Source organism: Arvicanthis niloticus, chromosome 26 (genome assembly GCF_011762505.2).
Source record: "Arvicanthis niloticus isolate mArvNil1 chromosome 26, mArvNil1.pat.X, whole genome shotgun sequence".
NCBI lineage: Eukaryota > Metazoa > Chordata > Mammalia > Rodentia > Muridae > Arvicanthis > Arvicanthis niloticus.
The window spans coordinates 20,782,201-20,794,289 of NC_133434.1; positions in this window are offsets into that span (position 1 = coordinate 20,782,201).

Genomic DNA, 12,089 nt, shown 5'->3' on the forward strand with positions numbered 1-12,089 from the left:
AATAAATGTCTCCATGTTCATTCTCATGAGGGTTAGTGAATAAACAGAATGTGTCCAAAGGACATTAACCTCAACCCTTCCCTAGAGTTTCCCAATATGTACCTGTGAAGGCTGGGGACCATATGGGTTCCATGTCAGGACCTCACTGTTTATGATCTAATTGTTATGATCTGAAGCAGTAATTTTTAGAAACTCCACCATGTGCATGTGCATGTGCGTGTGTGTGTGTGTGTGTGTGTGTGTGTGTGTGTGTGTGTGTGCTGAACACATGAATTTATCTTGGAGTAATTAAGATGAAAACCTTCTGCTCTCTGGGCTCAGCACTCCAACTGAATTCACCACAAAGCAATCTTTCTTGATAGGGACATCAAAGACATTTTAATCCACATCACTTCCATTTGACATTTATCTGTAACCTTTTCTTTTGCAGCATTAAAAATCCCATTAACCTTAACCCAAAACATTTGATCTACTGTGCTTTCTTTCTGTCCAAAAAGGTGACAGTTTCACATTTTATTTTCCCAGACAGAAGTGAGTTAAAGCAAATAGGTAAGGTGAGTGCCAGCACACAACTGAAATATCTTCTCTGTAGAAAACCTGTTTGTGTGTGTGCTGTTTTGTTTCTGGTTTTGGTTTTGCTTTGTTGAGACAGCATATTTCTATGAGTCCATGCTAGAATCTTATTTGTTTTTCTAGATTTTAAGTCCACTATGAAAGTGCAGGCCTGGCATGCAGAAACAGGAGGCTCACGAGTCTAAAGTTATCCTGAGTTACATAGCATGTACCTTCTTTCTCTCTGTGTGAATTTTATTCTAGAGTTGGGCCATTGAAAATAAGTTTAGAGAAGAAATGAATATTTACTTGGGCACAGAGTATCTTGGTATTGGCTCTTTGGACAGATCATTTTGAGTAGAATATTTTAAACACACACATACACATCACCACAACCACCACCACCAGCAGCAGGAGCACTACAAAAACCTTATGGAATTTTCAGTTTAGAGTTTCATTTTTTAAACAAGAAAAAATTTTATTTTGAGTTTAGGGAAGTCCTACTTAGGTGGTTTTTCCCACAGAGAGGAGCAGTGACCAATCTTCTATACTCATCAGGAAGTTATTGTGGTGAGAGAGAGAGCGAGAGTGAGAGTGAGAGAGAGAGAGAGAGAGAGAGAGAGAGAGAGAGAGAGAGAGAGAGAGAGAGATACAGAGAGACAGAGAGAGAAACAGAGTGATAGATAGACAGACAGACAGATAAACAGACAGACAGACAGACAGACAGACAGACAGACACAGAAGATACTCCTGATGCAACTATACCCTCCTTCTATGGGCCATTTGAACCACAGTAAATTTACTCTTGGATTCTACAGTCTACTACTTGGAAAAGAATCAACAAAGCTGAATGTGTCTAAATCAAACATGATTCTGGGTCAAGGTATTTTTGTAAACTAAGACTGTGAACTCGCCTTCAACATGTAGCAGTATTTTAATATACTCAAGCTCAGGTTTTTATTACTGCATTTAGTTTTTATTATTATTTATTATTATTTATTATTATTATTTTATATTACTGCATTACTGGTTTTATTACTGGACTTAGCGTTTGGAGGTATAGAGACACTTCATAATCCCAGGAGTTACAGTGACATTTTTATCTTAAAAAGATGTAGTGAGGTTGGCTGGGAACATAGGTTAGTGGTTAAGGTTATCTACTGCTCTTCCAGAGGACCTGAGTTCTTTCCCAGATCCTATATCAGTTGGTTCCCAAACACCTGAAACTCCAGCTCTATGGGTATTGGGCACTCTCTTCTGGACTCTGTGGGCACTGCACCCATGTGCACATACCCACACAGACCTCACACATGCACATAATTAAAAATCTTTTAAAAATATAGTTATTGAATATTATTTTTTCTCCTTCAAGAAAATTACCCACAAATTACCTGAATCATTTATTATTAATTTAATTATATGCATTTCTGGTTATTTTCCCAATTCTTTGTTACTTGTTATTTATTCTTCCTTTAAACATTTCCTGGCATCAAGTGATTAAAATGGGCACCGGCACTCACTAACAGAATATTTCATGGCTAGAGAGAATTGTGAGTTACTTAGTGTTGTGCTGAACAGTGGCTCCTTAGGAGTGGCCCATCATTACCACCACCGTCACTACTGTCACCACCACCACCACCACCACCACCACCACCACCACCACCTCCATTTCATGGGGGAATACTTCAGTAATACTAGGGACTGACCCAAGACTTACTGCTTAAAACTCAGAGTAGGGCCCTATGATCCACAGCTAGCACCCCAATGTCTGGTGTCCCTCAGATGGAATGCAACTTGGCAGTGAAAGTCATTAGTACTGCAAAGCATAGTTCTTCTCTTTTCTTGCTGTCTGTGAGTGGCTGGGCATTCTAATTGGACTTCATTCAGTCACCTTCCATCCACCAACACCTGCCTTCCTTATTACAGAGATGGTGTATACATGAATGCACATATGTGCATGGGTGTGGAGTGGTAGCTTCATAGTGATTTGGGGGTGGGGACACCTTGGCAAGTCTGGGTCAGGAGAACATGTGTGGTAATTTACACTGAGCCCCAGAAGATCTAGATCTGTTCCATATCACCAACCTCATGTCCCCGTCACTTATAATCCAGAAAGAGCAGTAAGCAGCAGCGGTGAACAGACCTAAGGCAAAGCTTTTCTGGGTTGTATGGCCACCTGGAATGTACCTGTTGCCACTCAGCTTTGAAGCTTGACATTTTCAGTAAGCCTCTTCATTCTTCCAATCATGACACTGTTTCAGACAGTTTCCTCTATGAAAAGCTTGATGCCAAGAGTCCATGTTCAAGTGCTCAGAATGGCTATTGTTAAAGCTGCTCTCTTTTTGTGAGTTTTTGGTCTCAACCACCAAGGTGGTGGCTGGGCTTCCTTCTTGCTCCTAATGTGAGCAGCTAAGATGTGCATTCTAATATGGGTTAGAATAAGAGTAAGGATTAGGATTAGGGTTAAGTGTTAGGGTTAGGATTAGGTTTAGGTTAAGGCTTAGGGTTAAGGTTAAAATTAGGGTTAGGGTGTTAGGGTTATGGATATGGTTAGGGTAAGGATTAGGGTTCAGGTTAGGTTTAGGGTAAGTGTAAGGGTTAGGGTTAGGGCTATAGTTAGGGTAAGGTTTAGGGTTATGGTTATCCTAATGTCGAGAGTTTGGTAAGGGTTAGGGTTAGGGCTAGAGTTAGGTTTAGGGTGAGGATGAGGGTTAGGGTGATGTTTAGGGTTACTGTTAGGTATAGAGTTAGTGTTAGAGTGTTAGGGTTAAAGTTAGGGTTAGAGTTAGAGTTAGGGTAAGGATTAGGCTTAGGGTTAGTGTTAGGGTAAGGTTAAGTGCAAGGAATGTGTTAGTGTTAGGTTTATGGTTAGGGTTAGGGGGTTAGGGTTAGGGTTAGCATTAGGATTAAGGTTAGGGTAAGGGTAAGAGTAAGGTCAATGGTTAGGGTAATTTTTAGGGTTTGGTAAAGTTGAGGATTAGGGTTGGGGTAAGTGTGAAGGTTAGAGTTAGAGTTATGCTTAGGATAAAGGTAAGGGTTAGCATTAGAGTTAGTGTTAGGGTAAGTGTTAGGATTAGATTTGGTGTTACATTTAGGGTAAGGGTTAGGGTTAGGGTTAGGTTAGGGTAAGGGTAAGGTTAATCATTAGGGTTAGGGTTAAAGTTAGGGTTAGGGTTGAGGTAAGGATAAAGTTTGGTGTTAGGTTTTAGGATCAAATTTAGGCTTAGGCTTACAGTTAAGGTTAGAATTAGGGTAAGGGTAAGTTTTGGGGTTAGGCTTAGGGTTAGGGTGTTAGTGTTAGTCATCCCAGGGCTGGACGTGGAGCCCAGACTTAAACCTACTGCCGTGGCCTTGCCTCCTGCACAACTAGTGTTTTCCTCTTTGAGCTGCAAGTTCTGATTTGCTAAACTGAGCATGTTCCATGAACCCATCTCAATATTAGGTGAGACAAGACACAATAAATGTTTAATATGCACAGTACAGAACCCCTTCTCGATTCAGCCCAGTGGGTGAGGGGATCACAGCCCAGAGGTATCTAAATGCAAGCTCAGGAGGGGTCTATTCTTCTTAGCTCCTGTAGCAGACTGCAGGCTGCCAAAGCTGAAAACACTAAGTATATGTTCTATGTGATGTTTGAGTTCAGAAGTGTTCTTGGGATTTTTAAACATTGTACTACCCAGACATGCATGTTTCATTGTTTTGTGTAGTATGTACAAGTAAGTACCTGTATTACAGCTAAAACGCATTATACGATGTAATGCAGTAACTCACTTTATAAATACACAAAGAGAAAAGCATTTGTAGTTCCTGAGTTAAAGACAACTATTAGAAATCTGAAAAGACTAAGTGCATGTTCCATGTAATGTTTGAGTTTAGACATTTCCTTGGAATTTTGGCATAAACATTGTACTACCAGGCCATGCACGTTTACTGTTTTGTATATTATGTACAAGAAATTACCTGTATTACAGGAAAAAAGCATTATACATGTAATGCAGTTACCATCTGTATACATTCACAAAGAGAAAAGCAGTTATAGTTCCTGAGTTAAAGACAACTATTAGAGAGCTAAAAACACTAAGTGCATATTCCATGTGACATGTTTGGTGAGATGTGTCCTTGAGATTTTTACATAATACTGTATACTACACAGCCATGCATGTTTAATTGTTTTGTACAGTATGTACAAGTAAATACCTGTAATACAGCTAAAATGCATTATACAAATTAATGCAGTAACCATCTGTATAAATACACAAAGAAAAAGCATTTGTAGTTCTAGAGTTAAAGACAGCTATTAGAAAGCTAAAAACACTAAGTGCGTGTTACATGTGATGTTTTAGTTGAGATGTGTCCTTGGGTTTTTTGCATAAACATTGAACTACACAGCCATGCATGCTTGATTGTTTTGTATTTTATGTACAAGTAAGTACTTGTTACAGCTAAAAGGTATTATACCAAGTAATGCAGTAATCTTCTGTATAAATACAAAACAGAAAAGCATATGTAGTTCCCATTAAAAACTATTAGAAAGCTGAAAATATTAAATGCATGTTCCATTTGATGTTTGAGTTGAGAAATGTCCATGGGATATTTGCACAATACTGTACTACTGGTTCATGGATGTTTATTTTTTGTTATTATGTACAAATAAGTACCTGTATTACAGCTAAATTATACAATGTAATAAAGTAACCATCTGTATAAGTACCCAAAGAGGAAATCATTTGTAGTCCCTGAGTTAAAAACAACGGTTAGAAATTTGAAAACACTAAGTCCATGCTACATGTGATATTTGAGTTGAGACATGCTCTTGACATTTTTGCATAAACACTGTATTACCCAGCCATGCATGGTTCATTATTTTGTATACTATGTACAAGTAAGTACATGTATTACAGCAAAAATGCTTTATAACTGTCATAAAGTAACCGTCTATATAAATAAACAAACAAAAAAAGTATTTGTAGTTCCCAAGTTAAAGACAACTATTAGAAAGCTGAAAAAACTAAGTGCATGTTCTATGTGGTGTCTGAGTTAAGATGTGTTCTTGGAATTTTCAAATAAATATTGTAGTACCTGGACACGCATGTTTCAATGTTTTGTGTAGTATGTACAAGTAAGTACCTGTATTACAGCTAAAATACATTATACAATAAAATGCAGTAACTATCTTTATAAATACACAAAAAGAAAAGAATTTGAAGTTCCTGAGTTATAGACAAGTACTAGAAAGCTGAAAAGAGCCAATTCATGTATTATGTGATGTTTGGGTTAAGACATGAATGTGTGATTTTCACATAAACACTGTTACTAGTTGGCAATGCATATTCCATTGTATTGTATAGTATGCACAAGTAAATAGCTCTATTACAGCTAAAAAACATTATGCAATGTAATGCAGTAACCGGCTGTGTAAATAAAGAGAACAGCATTTGAAGTTCCCTAGTTAAAGACAAGTACTAGGAAGCTGAAAAGAGCAAATGCACATTATATGTGATGTTTGAATTAAGACATGAACGTGTGATATTGGAGTAAACACTGTTACTAGCCGGCCATGCATATTTCATTGTTTTGTATAGTATGTACAAGTAAGTAGCTCTATTGTACTGAAAACGCATTATGCAATGTAATGCAGTAATTAGCTGTATAAATAAACAAAGGAGACATAATTTGTAGTTTCTGAATTAAAGACAAGTACTAGAAAGCTGAAAGTAGTAAATGCATGTTATATGTGATGGTTGAGTTAAGACATGAACGTGTGATTTTGGCATAAACACTGTTACTAGGCAGCTATGCATATTTCAGTGTTTTGAATAGTATGTACAAGTAAGAAGTGCTATTACAGCTATAATGCATTATTCAAAATAATACAATAACCAGCTTTCTAAATACACACAGAGAAAAGCATTTGAAGTTCCCAAGTTAAATACAAGTACAAGAAACCTGAAAGTAGTAAATGCACGTTATATGTGATGTTTGAGTGAAGACATTGAACATGTGATTTTGGCATAAACAGTGTTACGAGGTAGCCATGCATATTTCATTATTTTGTATAGTACATACAAGTAAATAGCTATATTAGAGCTAAAATGCATTATGCAATGCAATGCCTTAACTGGCTATCTAAATACACAGAGAGAACAACATTTGAATTTCCCAAATTAAAGACAGGTACTAGAAAACTGAAGAGAGCAAATGCACGTTGTATGTAATGTTTGAGTTAAGACATGAAGGTGTGATTTTGACATAAACACTGTTACTAGATGGTCATTCATATTTCATTGTTTTGTATTGTATGTACAAGTAAGAAGCTCTATTACAACTAAAATGCATTATGAAATGAAATGCAGTAACCAAGTGTCTAAATACACAAAGAGAACAGCATTTGAATTTCCCAAGTTAAAGATAAGTACTAGAAAGCTGTAAAGAGCAAATGCATATTATATGTGATGCTTGAGTTAAGACATGAATATATAATATTGGCATAAACACTGTTCCTAGGCAACCATGTATATTTCAACGTTTTGTATAGTATGTACATGTAACTGGCTCTATTACAGCTAAAACACATTATGCAATGTAGTGCAGTAACTGGCTGTCTAAATACACACAGAGAACAGCATTTGAAGTTCTCAAGTTAAAGACAAATACTAGAAAACTGAAAGTAGTAAATGCACTTTATATCTGAGGTTTGAGTTGAGACATGTACATATGATTTTGGCATAAACAGTGTTAATAGACGGCCAGGCATATTTCAGTATTTTGTATAGTATGTAAAAGTAAGTGGCTCTATTACAGCTAAAAGACAGTATGAAATAAAATGCAGTAACCTGCTGTCTAAACAAACAAAGAGAACTGCATTTGAAGTTCCTGAGTTAAAGACAAGTACTAGAAAGTTGAAAAAAGTAAATGCATATTATATTTGATGTTTGAGTTAAGATATGAACGTGTGATACTGGCATAAACACTGTTACAAGACAGCCTTGCATATTTCATTGTTTTGTATAGTATGTACAAATAAGTAGCTTTATTATACATAAAATGCATTATGAAATGTAATGCAGTAACCAGCTGTATAAATAAACAAATACAACATTATTTGAAGTTCCTGAGTTAAACACAAGTACTAGAAAGCAGAAAGTAGTAAATCCACATTATATGTGGTGTTTGAGTTAAGACATGAACTGTACTTTTTACATAATGTTAGTAGGTGGCCATGCATATTTCACTCTTCAGTATAGTATGTACAAGTAAGTAGCTCTATTACAACTAAAATGCATTATATAATGAAATGCAGTAACTGTCTGTGTAAATAAACAAAGAAACAGCTTTTGAATATCCCAAGTTTAGACAAGTATAATAAAGCTTAAAAGAGTAAATGCACATTATATGTGACGTTTGATATAAGACTACCCAAGAAGAAAAGCCTGGGTACTTCCTCAGTGCCAGGCAACTCTTAGAGAGTTGAAAACACTAAATGCACGTGACTTGTGCAGTTTGGGTGAAGACATGTTATTTTGAGTTGGGTAGCCACAGGGGACTAGCGGGCCCTGCACTGGTCTCTGTTTTGGAAACCATGTCCAAAGAAGTAGCTGTATTGCAGCTAAAATGCATGGAAAAAATGTAAGGCAGTTAACGTCTGTAAGGCTATCCAAGGCGAAAAGCCTGGGTACTTCCTGAGTGCCAGGAAACACTTAGAGAGCTGAAAACACTAAATGCACATTACTTGTGCAGTTTGGGTGAAGACATGTTATTTTGAGATGGGTAGACACAGGGTACTAGCCGGCCCTGCACTGGTCTCTGTTTTGGAAACCATGTACAAAGAAGTAGCTGTATTGCAGCTAAAAAGCATGGTAAAATGTAAGGTTGTTCTAGTCTGTAAGACTACCCATGGAGAAAAGCCTGGTTCCCACCTTAGTGCCAGGCAACTCTTAGAGAGCTGAAAACACTAAATGCATGTGAGTTGTGCAGTTTGGATGAACACCTGTTATTTTAAGTTGGGTAGCCACAGGGTATCAGCTGGCCATGCACTGTCGTCTCTTTTGGAAACCATGTCCAAAGAAGTAGCTGTATTGCAGTTAAAACGCATGGTAAAATGTAAGGCAGTTCCTGTCTGCAAGCCTACCCAAAAAGAAAAGCCTGGGTACCCACTGAGTGCCATGCAAGTTTAAGAGATCTGAAAACACTAAATGCACGTGACTGGTGCAGTTTGGGTGAAGACGTGTTATTTTGAGTTGGGTAGCCACAGGGTATTAGACGGCCCTACACTGGTCTCTGTTATGGAAACCATGTACAAAGAAGTAGCTGTATTGCAGCTAAAACGCATGGTCCAATGTAATGCAGTTCCCATCTTTAAGACTACCCAAAAAGAAAAGCCTGGGTACTCCCTGAGTGCCAGGCAACTCTTAGAGAGCTGAAAGAACTAAATGCATGTTACTTGTGCAGTTTGGGTGAAGACGTGTTATTTTGAGTTGGGTAGCCACAGGGTATTAGCCAGCCATGCACTTGCCTCTGTTTTAGAAACCATGTCCAAAGAAGTAGCTGTATTGCAGCTAAAATGCATGGAAAAATGTAAGGCAATCAACGTCTGTAAGCCTACCCAAAATGAAAAACCTGGGTACCCCCTGAGTGCCAGGCAACTCTTAGAGATCTGAAAACACTAAATACACTTGACTTCTGCAGGTTGGGTGAAGACGTGTTATTTTGAGTTGGTTAGCCACAGGGTATTAGCCGGCCCTGCACTGATCTCTGTTTTGGAATCCATGTCCAAAGAAGTAGCTGTATTACAGCTAAAACACATGGTACAATGTAAGGCAGTTCCTGTCTTTAAGACTACCCAAGGAGAAAAGCCTGGGTACTCCCTGAGTGCCAGGCAACTCTTAGAGAGCTGAAAACACTAAATGTATGTGACATGTGCAGTTTGGGTGAAGATATGATATTTTGAGTTGGGTAGCCACAGGGTATTAGCCGGCCCTGCACTGGTCTCTGTTTTGGAAAACAAGTACAAAGAAGTAGCTGTATTACAGCTAAAACGCATGGTCCAATGTAATGCAGTTCCCGTCTTTAAGACTACCCAAGAAGAAAAGCCTGTGTACTCCCTGAGTGCCAGACAACTCTTAGAGAGCTGAAAACACTAAACACACATGAGTTGTGAGGTTTGGGTGAAGACCTTTTATTTTGATTTTGGTAGCCACAGGGTATTAGCTGGCCCTGCAGTGGTCTCTCTTTTGGAAACCATGTAGAAAGACATAGCTGTATTGCAGCTAAAAAGCATGGTACAATGTAAGGCAGTTCCCGTCTGTAAGACTACCCAAGGAGAAAAGCCTGGTTCCTCCCTGAGTGCCAGGCAGCTCCTAGAGAGCTGAAAACACTAAATGCACGTGATATGTGCAGTTTTGCTGAAGACGTGTTATTTTGAGTTGGGTAGCCACAGGGTATTAGCCGGCCCTACACTGGTCTCTGTTTTGTAAACCATGTTTAAAGAAGTAGCTGTATTGCAGCTAAAACACATGGTACAATGTAAGGCAGTTCCCGTCTGTAAGACTACCCAAAAAGAAAAGCCTGTGGATTCCCTGAGTGCCAGGAAACTCTTCGAGAGCAGCATACACTAAATGCAGGTGACTTGTGCAGTTTGGGTGAAGACCTGCTATTTAGAGTTGGGTAGCCACAGGGTATTAGCTGTCCATCAACTCGTCTCTGTTTTATAAACCATGTACAAAGAAGTAGCTGTTATGCAGCTAAAATGGATGGTAGAATGTAAGGCAATTCCAGTCCTTAAGACTACCCAAGAAGAAAAGCCTGGGTCCTCCCTGAGTGCCAGGCAACTCTTAGAGAGCTGAAAACACTAAATGCACATTACTTGTGCAGTTTGGGTGAAGATGTGTTATTTTGAGTTGGGTAGCCACAGGGTATTAGCCGGCCCTACGCTGGTCTCTGTTTTGGAAACCATGTACAAAGAAGTAGCAGTATTGCAGCTAAAATGCATGGAACAATGTAAGGCAGTTCCCGTCTGTAAGGCTACCCAAGGAGAAAAGCATGGGTACTCACTGAGTGACAGACAACTCTTAGAGATCTGAAAATACTAAATGCATGCGACTTCTGCAGGTTGGTTGAAGACTTGTTATTTTGAGTTGGGTAGCCACAGGGTATTAGCCGGCACTGCACTAGTCTCTCTTTTGGAATCCATGTAAAAAGAAGTAGCTGTATTGCAGCTAAAACGCATGGTACAATGTAAGGCAGTTCCAGTCCTTAAGACTACCCAAGAAGAAAAGCCTGGGTACTCGCTGAGTGCCAGGCAACTCTTAGAGAGCTGAAAACACTAAATGTATGTGACATGTGCAGTTTGGGTGAAGACGTGTTATTTTAAGTTGGGTAGCCACAGGTTATTAGCCGGCACTGCACTGGTCTCTCTTTCGGAATCCATGTACAAAGAAGTAGCTGTAGTGCAGCTAAAATGCATGGAAAAATGTAAGGCAATTAACGTTTGTAAGGCTACCGAAAAAGAAAAGCCTGGGTCCTCCAAGAGTCACAGGCAACTCTTAGAGAGCTGAGAACACTAAATGCAAGTGACTTGTGCAGTTTTGTTGAAGACGTGTTATTTTGAGTTGGGTAGCCACAGAGTATTAGCCGGCCCTGCACTGGTCTCTGTTATGGAAACCATGTCTAAAGAAGTAGCTGTATTGCAGCTAAAACGCATGGTACAATGTAAGGCTGTTCCCGTCTTTAAGACTACCCAAGGAGAAAAACCTGGGTACTCCCTGAGTGCCAGGCAACTCTTAGAGAGCTGAAAACACTAAATGTATGTGACATGTGCAGTTTGGGTGAAGACGTGTTATTTTGAGTTGGGTAGCCACAGGGTATTAGACGGCCCTACACTGGTCTCTGTTATGGAAACCATGTACAAAGAAGTAGCTGTATTGCAGCTAAAACGCATGGTCCAATGTAATGCAGTTCCCATCTTTAAGACTACCCAAAAAGAAAAGCCTGGGTACTCCCTGAGTGCCAGGCAACTCTTAGAGAGCTGAAAGAACTAAATGCATGTTACTTGTGCAGTTTGGGTGAAGACGTGTTATTTTGAGTTGGGTAGCCACAGGGTATTAGCCAGCCATGCACTTGCCTCTGTTTTAGAAACCATGTCCAAAGAAGTAGCTGTATTGCAGCTAAAATGCATGGAAAAATGTAAGGCAATCAACGTCTGTAAGCCTACCCAAAATGAAAAACCTGGGTACCCCCTGAGTGCCAGGCAACTCTTAGAGATCTGAAAACACTAAATACACTTGACTTCTGCAGGTTGGGTGAAGACGTGTTATTTTGAGTTGGTTAGCCACAGGGTATTAGCCGGCCCTGCACTGATCTCTGTTTTGGAATCCATGTCCAAAGAAGTAGCTGTATTACAGCTAAAACACATGGTACAATGTAAGGCAGTTCCTGTCTTTAAGACTACCCAAGGAGAAAAGCCTGGGTACTCCCTGAGTGCCAGGCAACTCTTAGAGAGCTGAAAACACTAAATGTATGTGACATGTGCAGTTTGGGTG